This window comes from Hyperoodon ampullatus (genome assembly GCF_949752795.1).
Source record: "Hyperoodon ampullatus genome assembly, chromosome: 5".
Classification (NCBI taxonomy): Eukaryota; Metazoa; Chordata; class Mammalia; order Artiodactyla; family Ziphiidae; genus Hyperoodon; species Hyperoodon ampullatus.
This window is the reverse complement of record NC_136918.1, coordinates 118,993,058-119,001,834: the sequence shown is the minus strand read 5'-3', so window position 1 is coordinate 119,001,834 and position 8,777 is coordinate 118,993,058.

Below are 8,777 nucleotides of genomic sequence, written 5' to 3'. Positions count from 1 at the left end.
GGGAAGGGTAAGCTGGGACAAAGTGAGAGACTGGCATGGACATATATACACTCCCAAATGTAAAATAGGTAACTAGTGGGAAGCAGCCACATAGCACAGGGAGATGAGCTCTGTGCTTTGTGACCACCTAGAAGGGTGGGAGAGGGAGGGCGGGAGGGAGGGAGATGCAAGAGGGAAGAGATATGGGGATATATGTATATGTATAACTGATTCACTTTGTTATAAAGCACAAACTAACACACCACTGTAAAGCAATTATGCTCCAATAAAGATGTTAAAAAAAATAGTCCATGTAGTATTCCCTATGTGTAGGTCTTTTCAACTTCTTAATGGTGTCATTTAAAGATCGTTTAATTTTGTTCAAGTCCAAGTTACAAATTATGCTTTATATATAATACTTAGGAAATATTTGCTTAACCTAAGGTCATGAAGATTTTCTCTTGTGTTTTATTCTAGAAGTGTCATTGTTTTACCTATTGCATTTAGGTCTATGGTCCAGCACTACTTATTGAGAAGACCAGACTTTCCTAGTTGGATTACCTTGGCACATTTGTCAAAAATCAATTGGTGGGCTTCCCTAGTGGTGCAGTGGTTGAGGGACATAGGTTCGATTCCTGGTCCAGGAAGATCCCACATGCTGCGGAGCAGCTAAGTCTGTGCACCACAGTGACTGAGCCTGCGCTCTAGAGCCCATGAGCCACAAACACTGAGCCCGCATGTCACAACTACTGAAGCCACATGCCTAGAGCCTGCGCAACAAGACAAGCCACTGCAATGAGAAGCCCGCACACCACAATGAAGAGTAGTCCCCACTCACCACAACCAGAGAAAGCCCGCATGCAGTGACAAAGACCCAATGCAGCCAAAACTTAATTAATTAATTAAAAAATTCAATTGGCAAAGACTTAATATTGTTAAGAAGACAATACTCCAAAAATTGATATACATATTCAACACAATCTTTATCAACATCCCAGTTGTTTTATTCTTTTTTTTGAAATTTGACAAGTGGATCATAAAATTACATATAACTGAAAGGAATCCAGAATATCCAAAACAATTCTGGGAAAGGAGAACAAAGTTGGAGGAATCACACTTCCCGATTCTAATACTTACTACAAAACTGCTGTAATCAACACAGTGTGGTACTGGCTTAAGGATAGACACTTAGATCAATGGAATAGAATTGAGAGCCCAGAAATAAACCCTTACATTTATGGTCCATTGATTTTCAAGACGGTGTCAAGACATTCAATGGTGAAAGAAAAGTCTTTACAACAAATGGTTCTGAAAAATCTGGATAGCCACATGCAAAAAAAAAAAGAAGATAAAAAAGGAATTTGGAACCCTTTTTTATGCCATAAATAAAAATTAACTCAAAATGATCATGGACCTAAATGTTAGAGCTAAACTATAAAGCTCTTTGAAGAAAATATATAGAGTAAATTTTCATGACCTTGATAATGCAAAGACTTCAGAGATATGACACCAAAGCACAAGAGATAGAAGAAGTATTAGGTAAATTGAGCTTCATCAAAAATAAAATCTTTTTCTGCTGTGAACTATATCATTAAGAGCACAAAAAGATAATCCACAAATGGGAGAAAATAATTGGAAATAATATATCTGATAAAGGAAATGGATATAAAATATGTAAAGAACTGTTACACCTCAATAACAAAAGGACAAATAACCCAAGTTTTAAAAATGGGCAAAGGGTTTGTCATATATGACTTTTATTATGTTGAGGTAGAATCCCTCTATGCCCACTTTCTGGAGAGTTTTTATCATAAATGGGTGTTGAATTTTGTCAAAAATCTTTTTTGCATCTATTGAGATGATCATATGGTTTTTCTCCTTCAGTTTGTTAATATGGTGTATCACATTGATTGATTTGCATATATTGAAGAATCCTTGCATTCCTGTGATAAACCCCACTTGATCATGGTGTATGAACCTTTAAATGTGCTGTTGTATTCTGTTTGCTCGTATTTTGTTGAGGATTCTTGCATCTATGTTCATCAGTGATATTGGTCTGTAGTTTTCTTTTTTTGTGACATCTTTGTCTGGTTCTGGTATCAGGGTGATGGTGGTCTCATAGAATGAGTTTGGAAGTATTCCTCCGTCTGCTATATGTTGGAAGAGTTTGAGAAGGATAGGTGTTAGCTCTTCTCTAAAAGTTTGATAGAATTCTCCTGTGAAGCCATATGGCCCTGAGTTTTGTTTGTTGGAAGTTTTTTGTTTTCTTTTGTTTTTTTGTTTGTTTGTTTGTTTTTTGCAGTACGCAGGTCTCTCATTGTTGTGGCCTCTCCCATTGTGGAGCACAGGCTCCAGAAGCGCAGACTCAGCAGCCATGGCTCACGGGCCTAGCCACTCCACAGCATGTGGGATCTTCCCGGACTGGGGCATGAACCCATGTCCCCTGCATCAGCAGGTGAACTCTCAACCACTGCGCAACCAAGAAAGCCCTGTTGGAAGATTTTTAATCACTGTTTCAATTTCATTGATTGTGATTGGTTTGTTCCTATTTTCTGTTTCTTCCTGGATCATTCTTGGAAGTTTGTACTTTTCTAAAAATTTGTCCATTTACTCCAGGTAGTCCATTTTATTGGCATATAGTTGCTTGTAGTAGTCTCTCATGATCCTTCATATTTCTATGGCAACAGTTGTTACTTCTCCTTTTTCATTTCTAATTCTATTGATTTGAGTCTTCTCCCCTTTTTTTCCTGATGAGTCTGGCTACATCATTCTCAATGGTGAAAAACTGAAAGCATTTCCTCTAAGATCAGGAAGAAGATAAGAGTGACCAATCATAGCACTATTATTCAACATATTTTTTGAAGTTTTAGCCATGGCAATCAGAGAAGAAAAAGAAATAAAAGGTATCAAAATTGGAAAAGAAGTAAAACTGTCACTGTTTGCAGATGACATGATACTATACATAGAAAATCCTAAAGATGCTACCAGAAAACTACTAGAGCTAATCAATGAATTTGGTAAAGTAGCAGGATACAAAATTAATGCACAGAAATCTCTGGCATTCCTATACACTAATGATAAAAAATCTGAAAGTGAAATTAAGGAAACACTCCCATTTACCACTGCAACAAAAAGAATAAAATACCTAGGAATAAACCTACCTAAGGAGGCAAAAGACCTGCATGCAGGAAACTATGACACTGATGAAAGAAGTCAAAGATGATACAAACAGATGGAAAGATATACGATTTTCTTGGATTGGAATAATCAACATTGTGAAAATGACTATACTACCCAAAGCAATCTACAGATTCAATGCAATCCCTATCAAATTACCAATGGCATTTTTCACAGAACTGGAACAAAAAATTTTACAATTTGTATGAAAACACAAAAGACCCCAAATAACAAAAGGAAACTTGAGAAAGAAAAATGGAGCTGGAGGAATCAGGCTCCAGGACTTTAGATTATACTACAAAGCAACAGTAATCAAGACAGTATGGTACGGGCACAGAAACAGAAATATAGATCAATGGAACAGGATAGAAAGCCCAGAGGTAAACCCACACACATATGGTCACCTTATCTTTGATGAAGGAGGCAAGAACATACAGTGGAGAAAAGACAGCCTCTTCAATAAGTGGTGCTGGGAAAACTGGGCAGCTACATATAAAAGAAAGAAATTAGAGCACTTCCTAACACCATACACAATAAAAAACTCCAAATGGATTAAAGACCTAAATGTAAGGCCAGACACTATAAAATTCTTAGAGGAAAACATAGGGAGAACACTCTATGACACAAATCACAGCAAGATCCTTTTTGACCCACCTCCTAGAGAAATGGAAATAAAAACAAAAATAAACAAATGGGACCTAATGAAACTTAAAAGCTTTTGCACAGCAAAGGAAACCATGAACGAGATGAAAAGACAACCCTCAGAATGGGAGAAAATATTTGCAAATGAAGCAACTGGCAAAGGGTTAATCTCCAAGATATACAAGCAGATCATGCAGCTCAATATGAAAAAAACAAACAACCTAATCCAACAATGGGCAGAAGACCTAAATAGACATTTCTCCAAAGAAGACATACAGATTGCCAACAAACACATGAAAAGATGCTCAGCATCGTTAATCATTAGAGAAAAGGAAGTCAAAACCACAATGAGGTATCACCTCACACCGGTCAGAATGGCCATCATCAAAAAGCTACAAATAATAAATGCTGGAGAGGGTATGGAGAAAAGGGAACTCTCCTGCAGTGTTGGTAGGAATGTAAATTGATACAGCCAGTATGGAGAAGAGTATGGAGGTTCCTTAAAAAACTATAAATAGAACTACTGTATGACCCAGCAATCCCACTACTGGGCATATACTGTAAGCAAACCATAATTCAAAAAGATAAATGTACCACAATATTCATAGCAGCACTATGTACAATAGCCAGGACATGGAAGCAACCTAAATGTCCATCTACAGATGAATGGATAAAGAAGATGTGGCACATATATACAATGGAATATTACCCAGTCATAAAAAGGAATGAAATTGAGTTATGTGTAATGAGGTGGATGGACCTAGATTCTGTCATACAGAGTGCAATAAGTCAGAAAGAGAAAAACAAATACTGTATGCTAATACACCTATATGGAATCTAAAACAACGATACTGATGAACCTAGGGGCAGGGCAGGAATAAAGACATAGACTTAAAGAATGGACTTGAGGACTTGGGCAGGGGGAAGGGAAAGCTGGGTCGAACTGAGAGAGTAGCATTGACAATATACACTGCCAAATATAAAATGGATGGCTAGTGGGAAGCAGCCGCATAGCACAGGGAGATCAGCTCAATGTTTTGTGATGACCTAGAGGAGTGGGATAAGGAGAGCGGGGGAGGGAGGTGAAAGAGGGAGGGGATATGGGGATATACGTATACATATAGCTGATTCACTTTGTTATACAGCAGAAACTAAGACACCATTGTAAAGCAAAATACTCCAATAAAGATATTAAAAATTAATAATAAAATAAAATTTAAAATAAATAAATAAATTTTAAGAAATAAACCAGAACAATGAATAGAAGAAAAGGAATGGGTGAAGGATCTGAATAGACATTTCTTCAGAGAAGATACACAAATGACCAATAAGCACATGAAAAGATACTCATTAGGAACATGCAAATAAAAACCATAATGAGATATTACTTCCCATCCATTAGGATAGCTCTTATGAAAAAAGATAACAAGCATTGGTAAAGATGTGGAGAAATTGGCATCCTCATACATTGCTCATCGAAATGTAAAATGGTACAGCTACTTTGGAAAACTGTTTGGCAGTTCCTCAAAATATTAAACATAGAGTTACCATGAGACCCATTAATTCCACTCCTAAGTATACATCCAAGAGAATTGAAAAGATATGTCCACACAAACAGTTGCACACCAATGTTCATAGCAGAATTATTACTGGTAACCAAAATGCAGAAACAACTCAAGTGTCCATCAAATGATGAACAGATAAATAAATACGATATATCCATACCATGGAATATTATTCTGCCAACTGATTTTTTGAAAAGATGAGAAAACAATTCAATGGAGGAGGACTTTTCAACAAGTGGTTCTAGAACAATAAGACATCCAAGGTAAAATAATTCGAACCTCAAACCTGAACTTTATGTCTTGTACCAAAATTAAGTTAGAATGGCTCACAAACTTAAATGTAAAATTATAAAACTTTTGGGAAAAGAACACAGGAGTAAATCTTTAGAATCTAGGGGTAGACAAAGAGTTCTAAGACGTGATACCAAAAGCATGATGCATAAATATAGAAACTGATAAATTAGACCACATCAAAATTAAAAACTTTTTGTGTGTTCAAACACCTTTATGAAAAGACATGCTATAGATTGAGCCCAAATATGTGCAAAACACATATCCAGTGAAGGATTAATAGCTAGGATATATAAAGAATTCTCAAACAACAGTAATAAAACAATCCAATTAGAAAATGGACAAAAGACATGAACAGACATTTCACTGAAGAGCCTATGCAGACAACAAATAAGACATAAAGATGTTCAGCATTATTAGCAATTAAGGAAATGCAAATTCAAACCAAAATGAGATATGACTACATACCTATCAGAATGGCTAAAATTAAAAATATTGGCAACATCAAATGCTCATGAGGATCTGGGAAACAATCATCCAGACGTTGATGGTAGGCATATAAATAATACAGCCACTCTTTAAAACAATTTGGCAGTGTTCTTATGAAACTAGCCATGTAACTACCATACAACTTAGAAACTGCACCTTTGGGCATTTATCTGAATGAAGTGTAGAGCACAAAGTTCAATGTGAGGAATGATGCTGAGACAGAGGCTGCTTGTTGTCAGCCCTCCCCAATCTACATTTCTTGTTTAACTTCTGTTCAGCCTGAATATTTTTATTTGAATGATTTGGACAAAAATATAGATATGGGGTAGTGGGCAGGAAGAAAAGTGAGTTTTACTTTGGATTGTGCAGTGAATTTAATAAATGTCTGTTTTCCACAGCACTTATATTCTAATAGTTTGGTAAAATATTATATAAGAAATAAGTCCGACAGAGAAAGAAAAATAGTGTATTTTTCACTTACACATGGAATCTAAAAAATAAAACAAAGGAATAAATATAACAGAACAGAAACAGCCACACAGATACAGAGAACAAACTAGTGGTTACCAAAGGAGAGAGGTGGGGAAGAGGCAAGATAAGGGTAGGAGATTAGGAGATACAAGCGACTAGACAAAACAAATAAGGTATAAGGATGTAATGTACAAAACAGGGAATATGGTCAATATTTTAAAATAACTTTATATGGAGTATAATCTATAAAGATATCAAATCCCTGTGTTATATATCTAAAATTACTATAATATTGTAAGTCAACTATACTTCAATAAGTAATTAATTAAATATTACATATGGAAAAAATTAAATTGCAAAGTACCATGAATGTGTACAGAGATGTTGTTCTTTGTAAAAGCAATACTTTTTGCTTGAATTGTATTAAACATGCCTACGTTCAAAGTTACAGGACTTCAATTGTAAAGGATAGCTCACATGAGTGTTTAGTTATTGAGATTTTCTAGCGTGTTAGTAAAACATAATTTTATTAAATACTACAATGGTATGGTATATTATACTCTTATCAGCAGTGATTTTATTAGGCAAACATATTTGAATTGTATTTTTCTGGAAAGGAAATCACTTGGGACAAAATTGCTGCTTTCTATATTGCCACTCAAAAGTGAGAGACCACCCCCGCCCCGTTCTAAAATCCAATAGACAAGGTTATGGGAAGTGACTCATTTTTGGTTGAGACAACATTTTTTTCCCTTTGATGATTCTTAGTTTATTTTTTGTCAAAGCTTCAGTTTCAGAATAACATATATTTCTTTTACAAGTCCTTGTAGTGTTCATTCTAAATAAGTCAATTCTGTCAACTTATTCTGATTTTTATTGGTTTTATAAAACAATTCCCTAACAATACAGTTTTAGAGTTAAAAGGGATTGTGGAGGAATTTTCATACACTCTCACATTGTATTTATGGAGACACCATTTTTATCAATAGTTCAGACAGTGGAAAATGGGGTAACCACTAATCACCCACTTATCCATTAGTTAACTCCCTCACCTATGTAGCTATTTATTAATTACGTGTGATCATTTCATTGACTGTCACCACATCCTGAATGCCCATAAGAGACACATTAATGCACATTCTTTTCTCTCACTACCATTTGCAAACTGCTCATATGAAGCTGATGATCCTTTTATGTTTGATAAAAATCCACAAGATTTGCCCACCTTTGAACACTTGAAATAGAAGGAGTTACTTTCAAGAAGTGTGTTTTCAAAGGCAGCAGGAAGGGAAGGGCTGAGCAGCAGCCTGGTGAGCAAACGGTAAGAGTTCCGCTGTCATCTCGACCCCGGTGACCCCTTCACTTCACTTCCCTCAGCTGCAATAACACAGAGAGCTGCATTACCCTTGCTTACTTGAGGACATGAAAAGGAAACCATGCAACCAAAATGAGTGAAGGTCAGAACTGGCAGTGAAGTCTTGTGGAAAAAGGCGAGTTGAGAATCAGAAGACCTGGACAGTTTTCCACTAATCGAGACTATGTGACCACAAACAACTCAATGCTTTCATTTCTTTATCACAAAATGGTCATAATCACAACAACAACAAAAAAGGAAATGTGAAGACTTTTTAAAAATGGAATACTTCCAAAAGTACATTAAAATCCAAATAAAGGGTGCATTAATTTGATGTATTATTATTATTGCCAAATAAATAACAGAATTAGGTCTGACCTCATGATTAATTTTCTTAGGTTTGAGTAGGAACCAAATAGTTTTTTAGTCTATGGCAAATGTCCTTTAGTCAAAAGAGTTTCAACGTTTTATCCAATAGGAAAACAGTTGCCAAAAAACAAATAAAAGAGCTTCTTAAGGGACATTAATTCTTGGACATCAACCTCTAAAAACAAGGTTGTGATAATACATTGAAGTGAATCAGAACTCAGTGGATTGCATTCCATCAAATGATTTTAGAAAAAGAAAAAGTGTTTATTCAGATGTGATTGGAATTTTAAGACAGACAAACATAGAACATATTTTATGCTGTGTTTCTGGTATTTAAAGTTTGTAGTAATACATTGAAAACTGTATTAAATAAACAAGAGAAGGCTTTTTAAAAGATGCCACTAAAACATGTAGCAATTATGTTTAAACCAAAAATACCT